The sequence below is a fragment of the Pleurodeles waltl genome, chromosome 3_1, assembly GCF_031143425.1.
Source record: "Pleurodeles waltl isolate 20211129_DDA chromosome 3_1, aPleWal1.hap1.20221129, whole genome shotgun sequence".
In the NCBI taxonomy this organism is placed as follows: Eukaryota; Metazoa; Chordata; class Amphibia; order Caudata; family Salamandridae; genus Pleurodeles; species Pleurodeles waltl.
In genome coordinates this window covers 1,145,943,875-1,145,961,780 of record NC_090440.1, presented here as the reverse complement: position 1 = coordinate 1,145,961,780, position 17,906 = coordinate 1,145,943,875, and positions in this window count along the sequence as shown.

Sequence of the window (17,906 nt, the reverse complement as noted above, 5' to 3'; positions counted from 1 at the left end):
GTAAACGCTTACCGTTGCCTTGGTCTTTTAAACTTGGTGGTAGTCCCCATCAGCCTTTGGTAATTGGTTCCTTTGAACCACGCCTGGCAATCCGACCCTTCCCATTTTCACGGACTTTACGGCCATGCTCCTCGGTCCCGCCCATAGGGAGGGTTTGGTGCGGGCACCTCAGTGGTCCATCAGTTCCTCCCGAATCCGTGGCATTTCTCATCCTTTGTTTTTGTTATTTGATCTCAACCAGACACCGCACACCAGAGTTCCATGAACAACACCTCATGCTTGATACACAGTTTGTACAATAAAATGTTGTGTGGAAATCACTGCACTACACCTTACAGCTGCAGCTGTTTATGCACTTTATCAACATATAAAAATGATAGTTAGACAAATGCCCTTAATGCAATAAATTAATTATGGGGCTGCGGAAAATATTTGCTGAAAAGCTAAGTGGTGGTCTTTATTTTCTGTACCGTCAAGTATGAAAAGTCAGGCTGGATAAGGTAGAATGAAGAAGACTGGCAAGCCTACATTTGAATTGTGAAAATTGCTGACAAGAGTGGAAAGTTTCCTGATTTCCACATAGCCCAGACAGGTTACAAATAGCATACACAGTGTTTGAAAGACACATTAGAAATCTCCACTGCTGGGTGATGTGCTGTTTTCTGCCAAACAAGAGTATGAACATGGTCCAGTGCCCCCACTCCCTTTTTGTCCACTGGCATGGTGTTTTGTTGATCAGCAGAGACTATACACACCGCTTCACTCTGAGAAACCTCGCGCCATTTTCAATTTCTGTGAATTGATCCGCTATTGCAATTGGTCTGGATTGTATCACATTTGGATTACAACACTGAATCTGTCTCCAGTTCCTAGATTTACAATCAGAAGATATGACGTAACAAGGAAAGCAGGAACTAGACATGTAGAGCGCCACATGCAAACTCCACTGACTCAAGTATAGTAAGCCCCAGTTTGCCCATTCTCACTCATTTGGGTACACAATACTGCAGAAGAAAATACAGTTTTCAGAGTCAACTTGGGTGAACAAAGAAAAGAAAATTACATGTCTGCATTGGCCCAATGTTATATTACACAACCTTTGCCCTAAAGAGTTGCTGTCATTTCCTTTCTCACAAACAAGCCCTTCAGTTGGACAGACAGGCAAAAAAGGGGCACCAATTGACTGGGAAACGGCATAGTTAAATTGTTGAGGGTGACTGGAGTAGTTATATCATAACAATCTACAAAAAAGTGCTTGTATGAATGCAGCGTCCTTCCTCCTCAAATAGGATTGTGATCATTGGCACACCCCCATTTGAGTCAGTGCACATATGTGTTGGTGATTAGCACTAATAAATTTAAAGGGGCGATGCGCAGGGTTGGAGCCATGTGAACCCCAAGAAATGGGGGCTCTTGAACAGATAAAGAAAGCCTTTGCAGGACACAACTCAAAGTCAAATCCATAAAAGTTTATTTAAAATTAAGAATCCTTACAGAAGGCAAAAAAAGTTAGTCAGATTCAAATCAGCTTTAACAATGTACAATAACAAAGACAGTTGTGAGAGATCATAACGTAATAAAATGAGCCAAAGGAGACAAATAAAAAAAAGAGAAATGACGTAATTTTCCTCAGAGAAAAAGATAAATCAGTAGATGTCGAACATGGGGATTATTCACCTTAAAAGCAAAGGAAAGTGTAATTATAAATGGGAAAATGTACCACCTGCTGTACATTTTAAGGATGTTGCAAGTCACCAAGGAGTTCAATGAAGCAAGGAAGAAGTCTGACTTCCTTTATTAAGTTATGGAACTACGAGAAAACTTGCAATAGCCTTATCATGTACAACACAGGATACTTTATTCCTTATAATACATGGATGGTAAAACCATCACCTTTCCAAAAAAACACATAAATCCTTGGTACATAGTTCTCTCATATGTAAGTGAGAGCCAGTTTGCAAACATTAAGAACAAAAGTGGAATCTCTAATGAAAAATTAAACACATTAAAAACGGTTTAATAGTTGTTGTGAAAAGATATCAGAAGCAGTTTTTACAAGTCAATTTTCTAAAACAAAGAGGCAAAATAGAAACATCATAAATATTCTAGCTTTCCTATAACTGCTCAAGGAGTTCAACAACTAAACAAGGCATGTTATATGACATACCCTGGAGCTATTTGGTATTTTAGTGTTCCAGGAATAATGAGACACCAGCCTCCCCTTGAGCACATAGGGTGACCACCTCATTCCAGGTCATTACAGAACTTTTCAATTATGAATCATTGTTTTCAGGTGTGTTAGACTAATTAATTGGTGGAAGGTGATCACCCTTGGGGAACTTTCATTTGACCATCAACTGTTCCTTTAAACACATCAGTCTTTCGCTCAGAGAGCAATTGAGTGCATTAGACAACTCCAGCCTGCTACGAGTCCATCAGCATGCTCGTGGGGTCGCTCACCCTTTCCCAACCACCCTAAGTTAGCCAACGGCCCCTGTTGGGCATGAGAGAGCACAGGCATGTTCTAAGATTCCTCCGGGATTCCCTCACACACTCAGCCAACTGGTCCTAAATCCCTTGACTCCCCCTTAGAAACCTCCTTGTTTTCAGTGGGCCCGTTAGTCCTTCATAAAAATCCAGTTTTAGAGTCTCTAATTGTCCTCCAACAGTCCTATCAATGATCCAGTCCTTGTGTCTTCACTGGATTCTACAAGATGTACTTTAGTGGGAAATGTACTTTATATAACCCAACCGGATTTCCTTTCCAGGCTTTCCAACTTCGAAAGCACAATAAAGACTTTTAGACTATTTACTATCAATCTAGAAAAACACAGAGATGTAACAGGGTCCTCTCTTTGTTTCAGCCCTGCCAGATAGTTTGGAAATGGACTTGGCGCACTGCAAATTTCTTTCCCTTCGAATCTCCAACCCGCCCTGCTTTATATGTTAAAGAAGGAGGCGCCTTTCTGCTCCCTCCACCCTGGTATTTCCCCTCATTATACAAGTGAGTATATTCTCTTATTCTGAAAGGGAGGAAAGAATATTGTATCAGGCAGCTGCCTTGGTCTACTGCAACTCCCACAGTCTCAGCCTGCCCTGCCTTCAATACTCCCTTTCTAACCTGAATACCATGGATTGGTGGCAGATAGTCAAGACTCCACTCAGTGCTGATCCTTACTGATCATGAAAGGTTTGTGTACAGAATGTACTTAACACTGTTAAATAGGAAGAATCGGTCTTCCACCAAGGTGACTTCGTTTCATTTTCATGATGTTTAGTGATTTGTTTTGGGTTCAGTTGCCACCCTGACGACTTTGGGCCATTAGTTACCCTCTGGAAACTCAGGACTCATTTATAGTGCACCTGATGCCAAGTTGTCTCCCTACCCCAGGGCATGACCTAGAAATGTTTGGAGAATTGTGGTCCTGCTCATAACATGTAAGAAAGGGAAAGAAAAGAAAGAGCGACCCGCTGCAGAACTGAAGGTGATGTGCGCCTAGCAGATGAACTCCTATGTCAAACAGCCCCCCTTGCCACCACCCCCTTTACCAAGCCCTTAGATTCAGGACCTGCCTCAGCTAAAACACAGGACAGTAAATCAGCAGAATGTACAGTTCGAGGGCCCTAAGGGTCCATGACCTCACTTACATCCCCAACCCCCTCTGGTGGAGGACTACATGTAGGTCCATATTTGATATGTGTCTTTTGACCCTTGATGCCACTGTAGCATTGACTACAGTAAAGTTAGCACAGTAGCCTGCACCTGACAGAGGCTTGGAGTCACTATAACATGCCTGAGAGCCTGGACCCTATGGAGTTAGCCATTGGAGGTTTGCTGAGCGGGCCGCACTGCCGGGCATAGACCTTGATCTTAGCCCACGAAGACAAACTACACAGGCAGGTAGAAAAGTGTCTCTTCCACTCTGCTTGGGTCCAGACTGCTCATGCTGTACTACTTCAAAGACTCTATTCTGCCACTGCAGTCCTGTCAGGTCCCACAGCTGCTGCAGGTGGTAATTGGGCCCTGGAATAACTCAACCGACAACGATGATAGATTGGTCTTATTGACTCTCTCTGATTCTGGTGACAGAGTTGTCACCTGCACACAAATGTTGTCTACTGTGTGTGGAGAGTGATCACCTATGCAATGGGCAGAACGAAACCACTGAAGACTGGCTCATACCGAGTGAGGGAGAACAAGGGCACATCAATAGCAGAATCCTGGTATCAGATAAATTAGACATCATCCTGAAGGCTATCAAGACATATAGTGCTTCTTTGAAATCAAAGTAGAGGCTATTGCCATTGATTTAATTTGATATGTGATAATCACACTAAACCTACAGAGTAAATAATTCCAATGGAAAAGACCCTTCAGGAGCTGCGGCCCGAGACAGACCTACCGAGGGGTGCTTGTGATGTAGCAATGCTAGGATAGTTAGCTTGTTTGAGGGCTCCATGAAGCCTGCATCAGGAGCTTCATGACAAGACAAAACCTCTTGTCCTTTTTCTCGTTTGAGACGGATAGGGCATCTTGAGAGTGACAATCATTAGATACTAGTCTGCCCTGACTATACATTAGAGGTGTGACATCAACAAGCATTGTTCCTAAGAATCATGAATAAATATGAGAAATAGGTATGAAATAAAAGTTACTGTTGCCTGCCAAGCTTAAATTGGGTTATCAGCAAGCAACGCCAGTCACCCCCTCTTGGGAACAAGTCCAAGGCAACATTAGTGGCTGCAAGTGCCTTTTGCTACTCACCTCATGTAGTCTCTACAATTATTTTATGGGACATGGGCTCCCCCAATGGTTACCCTGCAGTCAGCTGACAAACTTCTGTGAGGACTGCTGAGCTCCTGATGGGTGTGTGGAGGCGGCCTTCTAGTGCCTGTATGCCTCCGCTATTACCACAAGTTCCTCACACACCTCCTCTGCTAGGTTTAGGAGACGGCGTCAGGAATACTCTGGTCTCTTAGATGGGCCCCATGTTGTAACTCTTTATTACTGTACCAGTCCCCGCCAAGCACAAATAATATTCATTATGTAAGTGCCTGCCCTGCATGGGGCCTTCTGCCCTTTGAGGCTCCTCTAAATTAAAGAGATCTGGGCGCTTTTTCCCTAATTTGAGGTTGGCTGTTCAACGTACCCCATATGATGACTGTGAGTTTCTTAAAGCTTTTTGGACTGTTTGCCTTCAGCCCTTCACATGGCCATCATTATTTTTTAGAACTTTATTGAAAATATAACAAGATAGAACAAGATGCAGACAATTTCCACCATCATTTACAGACAGTAAATGATATTTGATGTAGTATATTCAACAATATTTCTGTATTAGCTTCCTCTAACTTGGGGTCAATAATTATGGATGACATGACCTGCCATTGCTGGGAATGCCTTCTGGTCCTCACTATGGACATTATTATTCTGTTTTATTGTTGCCATCTCTAGGTGCTCTCTCCTCTCGATCATCAGTGCTGCTTGTGTCAAGTTGTGCAAGGTAAGTTCTGAGTGTCTGGGCCAGAAGGTTATGGGCTCGAGTGAAGTGTATAACTCGGAAAGGTCATTACAAGAAGTTTGATCACTTTGCCACTGCTGGACCTGGCCCTCTTGGCAGGGTCACATGCAAACTTTTTGCCTTTCATCCTCCACTTTTTGCTGAATTCATTTTTGTTGGCCTTAGGACTCTGTGCACTTTACCACTTCTGACCAATGCTAAAGTGATTGTGCTCTTTCACTAAAACATGGTCAAACTGGCTAAAACCCAATAGGCAAATGTAATTTACTTGTATGTCCTTTGTAGAGTGATGTACCATATACCCAGGGCTTGTAAATTAAATGCTACGAGTGGGCCTGCAGTACTTTCTGTGCCACCCACATAAGTAACCTACTAAAACTTGTCCCAGGCTTGTCACTGCAGCCTGGATGCAGTGTCCTTCTCCCATGTCGACTTGGCATTTAAACCCCCTTGCTAAGCCTTATACTCCCTTTTTACTACATATTAGTCACCCCCTAAGGTAGACCCTAGGTAGCCCATATGATACGGTTGGGTGAAATTAAAAGGCAGGACATGTACTTTTAAGATACATGTCCTGGTAGTGAAAAACTCACAAATGTGTTTTTCACTACTATGAGGCCTATTGTTCCCATTGGGTAACACTGGGGGTTCCATATTACATTAAGTAAGCTGTAATTCCTAATTGAGATGAGGTAGATATATCATGTTTGGTACCTATGGAATTGTAATGATAAATACTCTTTATTGGTAAAGTTGGATTTTTCATTACAATTTTGAAAATGTCACTTTTAGATAGTTGGCATTTTTCTGCCCTTTGAACCTGCAGCCTGTCTCAGGTCACATGACTGGATGTAGCTGACAGACTTTGTGAATTTTTTTCTGAGAGTCACACAATAGTGGGATTAGTTGAGTCTCAAAGGTCCATCAATGGGCAGGATGGGAGGGCAGAGCTGAGCACAGCCTCAATTGCACTTGAATAGGCTGAGTCCTGTCTCCTCACAATAGGCCTATGACCCTGTATTGTCACTGCAGCCAGCTTTTAGCCAGGGCAGGGGAGCCAGGAAATTCCAAGAATTTCAAGGAACCTTTCCAGAAATGTATCCCACCTTCTAGGTGTACGGCACTAGGGTATAAAAATAGGGCCTACAGACCCACTCTTCAGTTCACTACTGGACCTGTGGAAAAACTGTCTGCTGCTGTGACCTGCTGTGCACTCTGCCAGACTACTGCTGAACCTGGAAAGACTCCTTTCTTGCCTAGAATCTGCTTTAAACCCTCAGAGGCCAGTCCTGTTGTTGAGCCCTGCCTCTACATCTGCACACAGAACTACAAGAAGTGACTCCAAGGGTTAGTTTGCTGGCCTCCTGTTCAGAGCCACAGGGACATAGCAGGCTCCCACCTTCTTGAACCCCATCTGGACCCAGCCTGAGTGAGTCCTGAAACCCAAAAGATATCCACCCACTTCCGGACCCTTGGTTGCGGTGCTAAAGGTGCCCAGATGCTGGATTTGCAAACTCAGGATTTATACAAAATTTGGCCATAAAAAAATGCTCTGAGAACTAGGAGTAGACCAGAACCAGCCTGCTCTCCTATCCACCTGAGGTGCATCGCCAGTCGGATTGGCTTTGCGGCCTCTCTCACTATGTTGTTTTCTGCAGCATCAAATCTGTTTCAGCTGTCGTTCTCCAAAGGGGTATCCGACCTCATGGAACTGTCTTCAGCTACAGTTTTCTGCTTCATCCCACTGAGGGTTTTGACTTCCATTTTGACGACTAAGTCCAAAGGTAAAGATCTTTGCTGCGTCTATGCTTCATGGCTTTCTGATGATGATGACGATGACTCATTTTTCTTCAGAAACATTTTCTAAGTCTGAAGGTAAGCACTAACCAGGCCCAATCCACTTCTTGTATCTGAACCGCGCCCTGTCACGGTCAACCTTAACGTTCGACTTTGACCCGGTCTCGTTTGACCAGAGGGTACTCTGTTGCATGGCGATGGAGTACTCTCTCTATCAAATTGACTTTCTGTCTTCTTCATTTAGAGTCATGCAGACCTTCAGTTTGTTGACGGCGAAGACTAATCTGCCTCTACATTGATTTGCCCATTTGTACGCACACCCTTTCAGAGTGGATTGACAAATGGCCAGTTTTCTTTGTCTGTAACCAGCAAATAATCTCTGGTGGTAAAGGAGAGTGAAAACCTTAAAATGACCACACACCATGAGAGAAAACTCCCATTGCGAGGGGGTCATTTCTTTTTTATTTTCAAAAAGAGAATCCCGCTTTGCGGTTTTCTTTTCCAAAATAAAAAAAAGCATTGAAAGTTTGCTACCCATCTCTGTCAAACTTTCAGGGCCAGATGTACATCGGTTTGGCTTTTCGATTACCAGATAGCGAAGTTTTGCGATCTACTATTTGGTAATTACAAACACCCATGTACTAATGTGTTTGACATATTTTGCAATTTCCAATGAGTCGCAAATATAACTGCCTTGTTAAAATTCAGGAGGTAATTATCAGTTTACGACCCATTGAGAATGGCAAAAATCACAGGGATGTTGGCCTACTGGGGTCAGTAGACCACCACGTCTGTGACTGCTTTTAAATAAAGCAATTTCTTTTCCTTTTTAAATGCAACCTGTTTCCCTTAAAGGAAAATGGGATGCATTTCAAAAACAAAAATGAAACATTTTCCTATAATTTTTCAAGAGTAGGCAGTGGTCTGTGGTACTAGTGCCTGCTCTTAAAAATATTTTTACAACCATTCTCAAGGGGGAAGAGGTCTTTTTAGACTCCTTCCCATTTGCGAATGGGTTGCCACCTTGTTAGAAATGGGGTCTCTAGTTGGCAGAGGGATACACCTTTGTCCAAATAGGGATCACAATCCTAGTCAGGGTAAGTCACACACAATCCAAATTATCCTGAACCCACCTTCTGGTAGCTTGGCACTGAGCAGTCAGGCTTAACTTAGAAGGCAATGTGTAAAGTATTTGTGCAATAAATCATGCAATAACATAGTGAAAACACCATAAAAAGACACCACACAGGTTTAGGAAAATATAAGATATGTATCTGATTAAACTAAGGTCAAAACAGTCAAGATTTGATAATCACAAGTTGAAATATCACTTTTTATAATGATAACAGAGTCTTTAGTTCTTAAAAGCAACAGAGGAGGAGATGCGTCGAAAAAGGTAGGTGTACTTGGGATTTCTGGGAGCACAGAGATGGTGGGTCAATTCTTTTCCACATGGCAAGGGCTTTGCGTTGAATTCCGGTGTGCAGGCTTGAATCCTCTTTGCGATGCGGGGTCTCTTGACTCCCCGTGGCGATGCATGGAAATCCTAGGCATGCATGACGAAGTCACAGCTGTTGGGTCGATCCGGTGGGTGATGCGGCAGAGTTTCTGCCACAGAGCTAGTGCTGCGTTGCTTCCTCTCAAAGGAAGTTGGGCTGCGTCGTTCTGGCTCAGCGATGCGTCAATCCGGTGGCTCTGCATCAAAGTTCCGGTAGCAACGTTGGCACTGCGTCAATCTCCACTCGGGGAGCCAGGCTACTTCGTTCCGGTTCAGCGAGGCAGTGATTTTCTCACTGCTGGACAGGCTGTGTGTCGATTCTGGCAGGCTGTGCGTCGATTTTCACCGCACAAGGAATTTCTTTGCAGAGATGAAGTCTTTTTGGCCTTGAGACTTCAGGAAACAGGAGGCAAGCTTAATCCAAGCACTTGGAGAGCACTTCTCAACAGAGCCAGAGGCCAGAAAGACAGCAAGGCAACAGCAAGGCAGCAGTCCTTTATAGTAAAGCAGTCCAGGTGAGTCTGTTGGGCAGCCAGGCGCTTCTCTTGGCAGGTTGCAGGTTCTGGTGCAGAGTGTCTGTCCCAAGAAGTGTTACCGTTGGTAGGGTCAAGGACCCAGTTTATATACCCAAAAGGGCCTTTGAAGTGGGGAGACTTCAAAGTGTGGTTTTGAAGTGCACAAGGTCCCCTTTCTGTACAATCCTGTCTGCCAGGATCCCAGTAGGGGGTTTGGCAGTCCATTGTGTGAGGGCAGGCCACTGTCCTTTGGAATGAAATTATAAGGCCCTCCACCCTTCCAGCCCAGCAAAGCCAATTCAGTATGCAGATGTGTGCAGGTATGACTGAACATCCTGTGTTTGTGGTTGTCTGAGTGAAATGCACAAGGGAGCTGTCAACCAGCCCAGCTCAGACATAGATTGGAGCAGGTTGTAAAGCACAGAGGGATTTTAAGTGCAGAGAAATGCTCACTTTCTAAAAGTGACATTTCTAAAATAGTAATATAAAATCTAACCTCACCAGTCAGCAGGAGTTTGTTTTACCATTCTGGCCATACTAAATATGACCTGGCTACCCCTTTCAGATCAAAATCTAACACTCAAACAATATATAAGGGTCACCCTAATGTTAACTATATATAGGTACACTGTTCCATACAGAAAAAAAGGAGGAAGCAGGGAAGCACCTGTACTCTCAGGAGCGAGAGCCCTCATGCATCACTAAGGATGACTGGCATCATCATCGGGAGTCGCTCCTCACTAGGCCGGCACTGCAATGCCTAGTGGGCACCCCGTAATGGGGGCTCTCTGCCGAATTTTGAGATGGTGACTAAAAATTCAAAAGTCCACAACAAAGGTGCTACAAGTCACCATCAAAAAGAAAAGAGGAATTTAAAATTGGTTAGTCATCCATAAACTTCATCATTTAATCGGTTCAATATAATAAGGATGAAGACCAAGGTTAAAAGCAATTTTGAAAGAGAAGTTGAGGATTATGCTCACACAGCTTTCAAAAAATATAAACAAAAGTTAGAGTGTCCTAAAAATTATAAGGCACAACTATAATTTGGTCGACATGTTTCGCGTCTATTGGTCTATAGCGATCCACCGACGCTTCATCAGGACCCATATGTCTAAATAACAAACCTCTTATGAAATATATAGAAACCAGTCACTTACTCAGGTTGACTGGTAAACCAGGTACCCTGCAACACATAGAAAAATTGAAAAGGCCAAAAGGCAATAAAACAAATGTCACTGTTATTATGTAACACAGAAAATATGAAGGAAAATGACGAAACCACATTTTGGTTAGTAGCAGTGAATGGGATATCACAAAGAAAAATGCTTACCACCCCCTATTTGAGAACAGGTTCCAAGGGGAAGGCGTCTCTAGGACTCGTAGTGACACTAATTGAGATTAAAGGTAAAAAGGTAATTGGCTGATGACTGTACAAAGATCACATAAAGGAATCAAAAGTCTGCAATCAAGTACTGCAAATAATATTGGGGGTGTTCAGGAATAGATATACAATCAAACACAAGAAAATATCTAATCTAGGAAAGATTCCCATGGCAACCGTATATTTATAGTTGTAGTTCACCGTGACCTTAGGGAGGATTATGCCCAAGGAGGTCCACACATAGTTAATAAAAGCAAAATAAGGAAAAGCGGACAATTATCACGTATATTCTCAATTTCATGTTCATGTAGGGAAAGTCCACTAACCGAATCGTCAGAGATAGTGACAGAGTGAAAGAACAGTATCGAGTGAGACAGACCTGACGTTCATAGTCGAATGTCAGGCCCTGTACTTACATAATCAGTCACCAGGTCCTCCATTCGGACCTAACCTACGGAGACTGCCGCCCGACGAACAACCGGATCGGGGCACTCCTGATCCTTAAATGGACGCCGGAGAATTCAGCGCGTCTGTACTCAGCGCGTCTATTTGCGCGAAACTGAAAAAGGACTCTAAAAAAACAGAAGCAGATCAAAGGTCGACAGGGGACTACAAGTGTATATGCACTTGTAGTTCAAGACCTGAAAAACGCTTTGGAAGACAGTCAATAAGATCGCCAATGTATTTACTGTTATATTCGTGCACAGAAAAAATAAATGAATAGAAAATGTATGTAAAAGAGGGAAAAGTACCCACTCATTGCCAATGTTGATAATGAGCCCAGAACGAAATATTATATAGTCAGTGCTATTAAGGCTCATGTGTGTAATACAAAACCTAGGAGAAAAGGGGGGTATATATATTGGAAAGTGAAATAAAACCAGCAGAGACATAAAGCACTGGGCTATATGTATCGGGATCATCAAAGCCCAAATGAGAAGGGTCTTAGTTATAAATGTGTAAATAATCTCAATAGGGCGGATTAGAAATTGGATCTGTCACGTCAGGATAAAGTATAGGGAGTAACGCCAGTTAACTATGAAGGCTTCTAAGGAGAAAGAGACGTCCAGGGGATGTCATCGTTAAGTCCTCGTATATGGGTCCCAAGTTTGAACACCCACTTTTGTTCGATTCTAACACCCTAATGTTAGCCTGTGAAAGGAACAGACCTCACAGCAGTGGAAAACAAATTTAGGAGTTTTCCACTACCAGGATACATAAAGAACACAGGTATATGTCCTGACTTTTACCTACACAGCACCCTGCCCTATGGGTTACCTGGGGCCTACCATAGGGGTGACATATGTAGAAAAAGGGGGGTTTAAGGCGTGGCAAGTACTTTTAAATGCCAAGTCAAACTGGCAGTGAAACTGTACCCACAGGACTTGCAATGGCAGGCCTGATATACGGTTAAGGGGCTACTTATGTGATTGGCATGATCAGTGCTGCAGGCCCAGTAGTACCATTTAATTTACAGGCCCTGGGCACAAGCAGTGCACTTTACTAGAGACTTACAATTAAATTAAATATGCCAACTGGGTATGAGCCAATGTCACCATGTTTTAAGGGAGAGAGCAAATGCACTTTAGCACTGGTTAGCAGTGGCAAAGTGTGCAGAGTCCTAAAACCAGCAAAAACAGTGTCAAAATGTGGAGGGAGGCAGGCAGGCAAAAAGTTGAGGGTGACCACCCTAAGGCTGTCAGGTCTAACACATCTACTTGAAGTAGGTGATAAAATGTGAATGTTTTGCGACCGCATTTCGGTCACAAAGCATTCACACATACCAGTGCAATGCAATATTAGGAAGGGGCATTCTAAATACGCACCTTACTTATACCGACTCACAGTCCCAATTTTCACTTCGTTAATAGGTTACAGAATTTCAAGTTGGAACTTGGTACATGGCAAATAGCTTTTTTGTGGTCACAAATGGCCCGATATGCAGAGAAGTCCACTGGGCCGGTAAACATCTAAAAATTTGGTAGGCATGTACACCCTCAGGGGACGATGGAGTGCTTTACGCCATCAGGCCCTAACTCCTATTCCTATGCCTGCCTGTGATGTTCCACGCCTCAAAAACCAGAGCTCCTAGAACACTGCATAAAGCTTAGATACCTCTCTAGTAGCATCTAGAGATTTGATTGTCTGTGTCAGCCTGACCACCTCTTGTGGCTGTACAGGGAATACTGGAAATTTCACCTGTGCAATATGGCAGAGCCTTAGAAACATAAAGATTGAAAGTGGGGACTGATTACTTAGAAGCCTAAATTGGTTTAATAGCATATATTCAGTTCCACATGTCAATGGCCCATTTCTGTTAAGTCCACACTTAATAAAGTTTGCATTTCTTTGCTTCCCCTTGCAACAGGTCATAGGAGGTTTTATAGTCAGTCTTAAAACAAGAGTATAGGAATGGAAATCTAACCCTCGGTCCTAAAAATTTCCAGACCCAGTATGTGTGTGCCGTAGTGACAATCTCCAATCAAGGACAGGACAGGCTTACTGGTAAAAGGGACTTAACGTTTTTTTTTTTTTTGACCATTTTTCTGCGTAGGTGTTTGGTAGCCTTCAATTGGGATGAATCCATGTAGTATGTTTCTTGATCAGGTACCTCTAACCCACCCTTCTCATAAGGCCGTATCAGGATTTCCCACTGAAATTTGGGCTGTTCGGTCGCCCGTATCAGCCAGATTAGTGATATCCTTATAGTAAAAAAAAAAACTCATATAAAATGATAGGGTTATTTAGAAATAGGTAAACACAGGTGAAGAAATCTAGGAAGGACCACATTTTTAATGAGTGGACACGTCCTGCAAGGCATAGCTGTCGTTTAATTCATGCATTTATCTGTTGGATCAGTTTGTCTTTGCTGGGCAATAATCTAATCGAAGTATCTCCTCTTTATCACTATTAAAACCGTCTTCTGGGTATTTAACGGAGTTGTTTGTTCACCGAATTGGGAATATGTGTGTTCTGTGCAATCTGTAAATGAAAACAGTTCAGTTTTGTCCTAGTTTATCACAATCCCTGATTTTTTAAAAAATCTAATCACCCCTCTAATGAACTGGGATAGTTTTTCAGCTGGGTGACATTCAAATAAAAGCATGTTTTCTGTATACATGCAAAGTAAAATATGAGCGGAGCAGTAACATAACCCTCTATGTTAATGATGTTCCTGTAGGTTGAGACAGGAGGCAACCCTATCGCATTCCTCTGGTCACAGCAAATGGGTCAGAGGTCAGTTCCTTCACTTTCCAGTCACAGCCGGTCCTTTGGGGCTGAGGGGCCATGCCCCCTTCACCTTTTGCCCCTCAAGAAGAGTGTCTGTCAGGCTGAGCAAAGGTCCTGAAGCGCCCACGGATGTGTCAATCAGTGACACCTCGTCAGAGATTGGGGTGGGGTCAGCAGTCTCACTGACCCCATCCCACTCTGTGAAGAGATTGGAACTGCTGCCTTCCCTCATTGGCTGACCTTAGGTTAGCCAGGGAGGGAAGCTGCTGTCCCAACCCTCCTGGGACCTACGAGACAGAGTTGAAGGTAAGTGTGTGTGTGTGTTACTTAAATTAATGTTTGAGGCTTGTTTGAGTGTACGTTTGAATAATTGATAATGGGTGTGTGCCTGGATGGGTGTGTGTGTTGAATGAATGAGGGTGAGTTTACATGTGTGTCTGTGTGTCCCGCCGCATCCCTCCTAAAATTACCTGCCACCACTGGTCCTTTCGCTTGTACCCTACCATGACTGTGAGTACTGCAACTTTATAGGAGCAAGAAAACGGAAGCTCCAGAGTGCTAAACCGTTTTACTATTGCCATCAAAAATAAATGGCCATTCTGGGGCGTCAAAGGCTTTTTCAGTTTCTAAAAAAGCCACCACAGCCTTCAATTCTGGGTTAAGCTGGTGCAGCAGTGCAAACGCTGAACTCAGGTTTATTGCAGTAGATTTGTGTGTGACAAATAGATACTGTACTGGGGATACCACACTTTTCATCAACAGGAAAAGTTGGTGTACCATGAATTTGGCCAATAGTTTGCTCTCAAAATTTAATAATGATAATGGGGGACTCAATGCACACTTGTCAGGTCTCTTCCCTGTTTAGGAAGCACAGTAATGCTTCCCACATAGTATGTGGCCGTAACCCCTTGATGAGAGCCTCTATGTAGACCTAGAGTAAATAGGTTGGCAGTGTGTTATGAAGGCTTTGTGGCACTCTGCCAAGAATCCATGGCATCCCGGTGCCTTTCACCCAGTCTTACTCCTGATTTCCGCCTTGACATTGTCTAAGGTTATTGGTTCATTCAAGAACAGTACTGGGCAATTTTCCACCCACACCAGGGTGATCTCATTCAGATATTTCTTTATCTGTTCGATAGAGGCCCACAATTCCTCCTGGAATATTGGGTCATGTAATTGTTGAAGCAGATATGCTAATTAGGAAAATTATTAATGATATATATGTGTTTACTAATGAAAAACATGCAGAGAAATTAATCATAGAGAAAATAATGTACGTTTGAAAATATGCCCTCTGGGTTTGATCACCATGTGTACTAATAGAACTGAAACTGTATGAAATAATGAAAATATAGGAGGAAAATGTAATAATATGTCATAATGAGATATATAATCTATGTTTTGCATTAATTTTCAGTGCTAAATCATCTGAAATTAAGGCCTAGTTTTCCTAGGCCTCGCACACGAAGAGCTGAAATACTGAACATTTTGCAAGGGACTGGAAGCATGAACTGACATTGACCTGCTCGATGTTAAAGTTGCTTAGCTAGAGTATTCTGCAACGTACCGGCGGACAGGAGATGATGAAGACAATTTGATACAATCATGTGTAGAGCAGGCTAAATGCACTCTCCCAGGACTTGAACAATAGAGGCACTGACTGAAGAGGAACATACAACAATTTTGATACCTGAAGAGCTGGATGATGAGGACATCATATGGTGAACCAATCTGCATCTTGTGAACAAACTGATATTGAAATTAGTAGATTCGGTAAACAAACACTATAGGTTAAAGTTATATCTGCTGACTGACTGACCAATTAGGAATTAGGGGGATATACTGGGAGAACATAATAAAAAGTCATGACAAGGGGCTTAAATTAGAGATGCTAGAACAGAATTGACGATGTCAGGAGACGCTGTCCAAGGTGCTGACATTGGGCTCATACCCGAAGACGAAGACTGATTTGTTGCTGATACATCCTGGATAGGTAGCTATGAAAATGTGACTGAAGATTTTATGCCTTTTCTTCAAGGTACCAACTGCGCTGATTATAGAAATTCTCATTTTGATAGATTTTTCCAAATTAATGTTTTCTCTAAAAGGTTTTTCGCATGAAGACCCACATGCTGATGCTAATCTTGGTTAGGTAGGTTGACATGGGTGACGTTGACAGTGGCAAATGACTGACAAACTTATTTGCTGTCCTTCGCTATTAATGCTGGTATTCTTAGTTTATGAAATTGCATTGTCCCATATGTTTCCTTCAAGTGATGATGTTTTTCTATTAATGAATTAATAAATTGAGGGGATTGAATAAAGATTGAACTAACAGATGATTTAGAGTTGTAAGCAATAGGGGAATAAAAATTGTTAACTCTTTACCGAGTTGTGGTTATTCATAAGTAGATGGTTTAAGGTGTTTTTCCTCTAGAATATTTATTGTTTATTGATGTTAGTTATTGATTCAGTAATCACTGTATGACTCGGATAATCCATGCAATTCAAAAGATTCATCAACCTATATGCGACCACTTGTAAGTTTACTTAATAAGGACCAGGCGTGCTAGCATAAAGATTCAGTCTAAAACCTGCAGCTCGGTCGGTGCAAGCAGGATTATGCTTTTGTCGTCATAAGTGGGAAGGGTATGCCAAGACGTTCGTCCTGTGCTCACTGCGCCACTGGATTCAAGATAGCCTGGCTGATTAGGGATGATACCCTGAAACTGGTCCCCGGATGCTTGATTACGGTCTCAGGAGGACCTGGCTTGGCAATTCAGGCTGGACTGTTCCTCTGGGGAACATGGTCAAAACTGTTTTGCATATGGCTTGGTCCTACCTGGGGTGGCTTGATGGGCAAAAAAAAGATGGATTCAATCTAGACCTTTGTGACTGAGGATGAATGTTTGCATTGTTCAGCATTCCATCCATCATCTGTTCTTTTTGCTTTTGTCGCCCTAAGTGGGAAGGGTATGCCCAACGTGAGTCCCATGCTCACAGCACCACTGGATTCAAGCCAGCCTGGCTCATTAGGGGTGATACCCTGCAACTAATCTAAGGGTACTTGTTTCGGGTCCAGGGAGAACCTGGCTTGGCAGTTTGGGCTTGACTGTTCCCATGGGGAACAGGGTCAAGGCTGATTTGCATATGGCTGGGTCCAAACTGGAGTGTCGTGGTGGGCAAAAAAACCAATGGATTAAAGCCAGATCTTTGTGACTGGGGGTGAATGTTTGCATTGTTCAGAATTTTGTCCATCATCTGTTCTTTTTACTTACCTCTGCCAGCACGCATGTTACCTTTTTTTGTGCTATTCAACCCCCTCATATCCTGATAATTGACATTATTACTGGATATTTAACACACGCTTTTCATTTGTTTCAGAATTGTTTCCAAACTACGGCCATCCTGAATCCTTAGTGCCCGACTACTACAAAACCTTACAAACTCCTTCCCCCATCCCACGCCCTCTCCAAAACTCACTTCCCCAACTTTTATCGCTATTGAGCCCAACATCTCATAACACCAACCCGCTTGATGATACACACCCATCATGTGACCCGTCTGCAGCAGTCTCCGTCTGTAAAAGATTTCATTATGGTGCTGATAGAGCGGTCCGTAGTAATAATTTTACCTGTTCTCGGACGCTCTTTAGGCCGATGAATCTTTTGACTAAGTGGGACTCTTTGTACTCTTGATCGATCAATTTCATCAAATCAATAATCAATAACGAACATAAGCAATACCTTGATCAACATAACACTTAACAATTAATCCAGAATACATTTCGGCGAACCCTGACCTTTCAGCCAGGAATAACCACACCAGTTTATTGCAAAGTTAGTGAATTTTATTTCCCTATATTAGCAAAGCTAGCACAATATAAATGTGTCTCAACACCAAATGATAAACATATATGAACATTAATAGCTGTCCATAACGGCGAAACAAGTGTAATC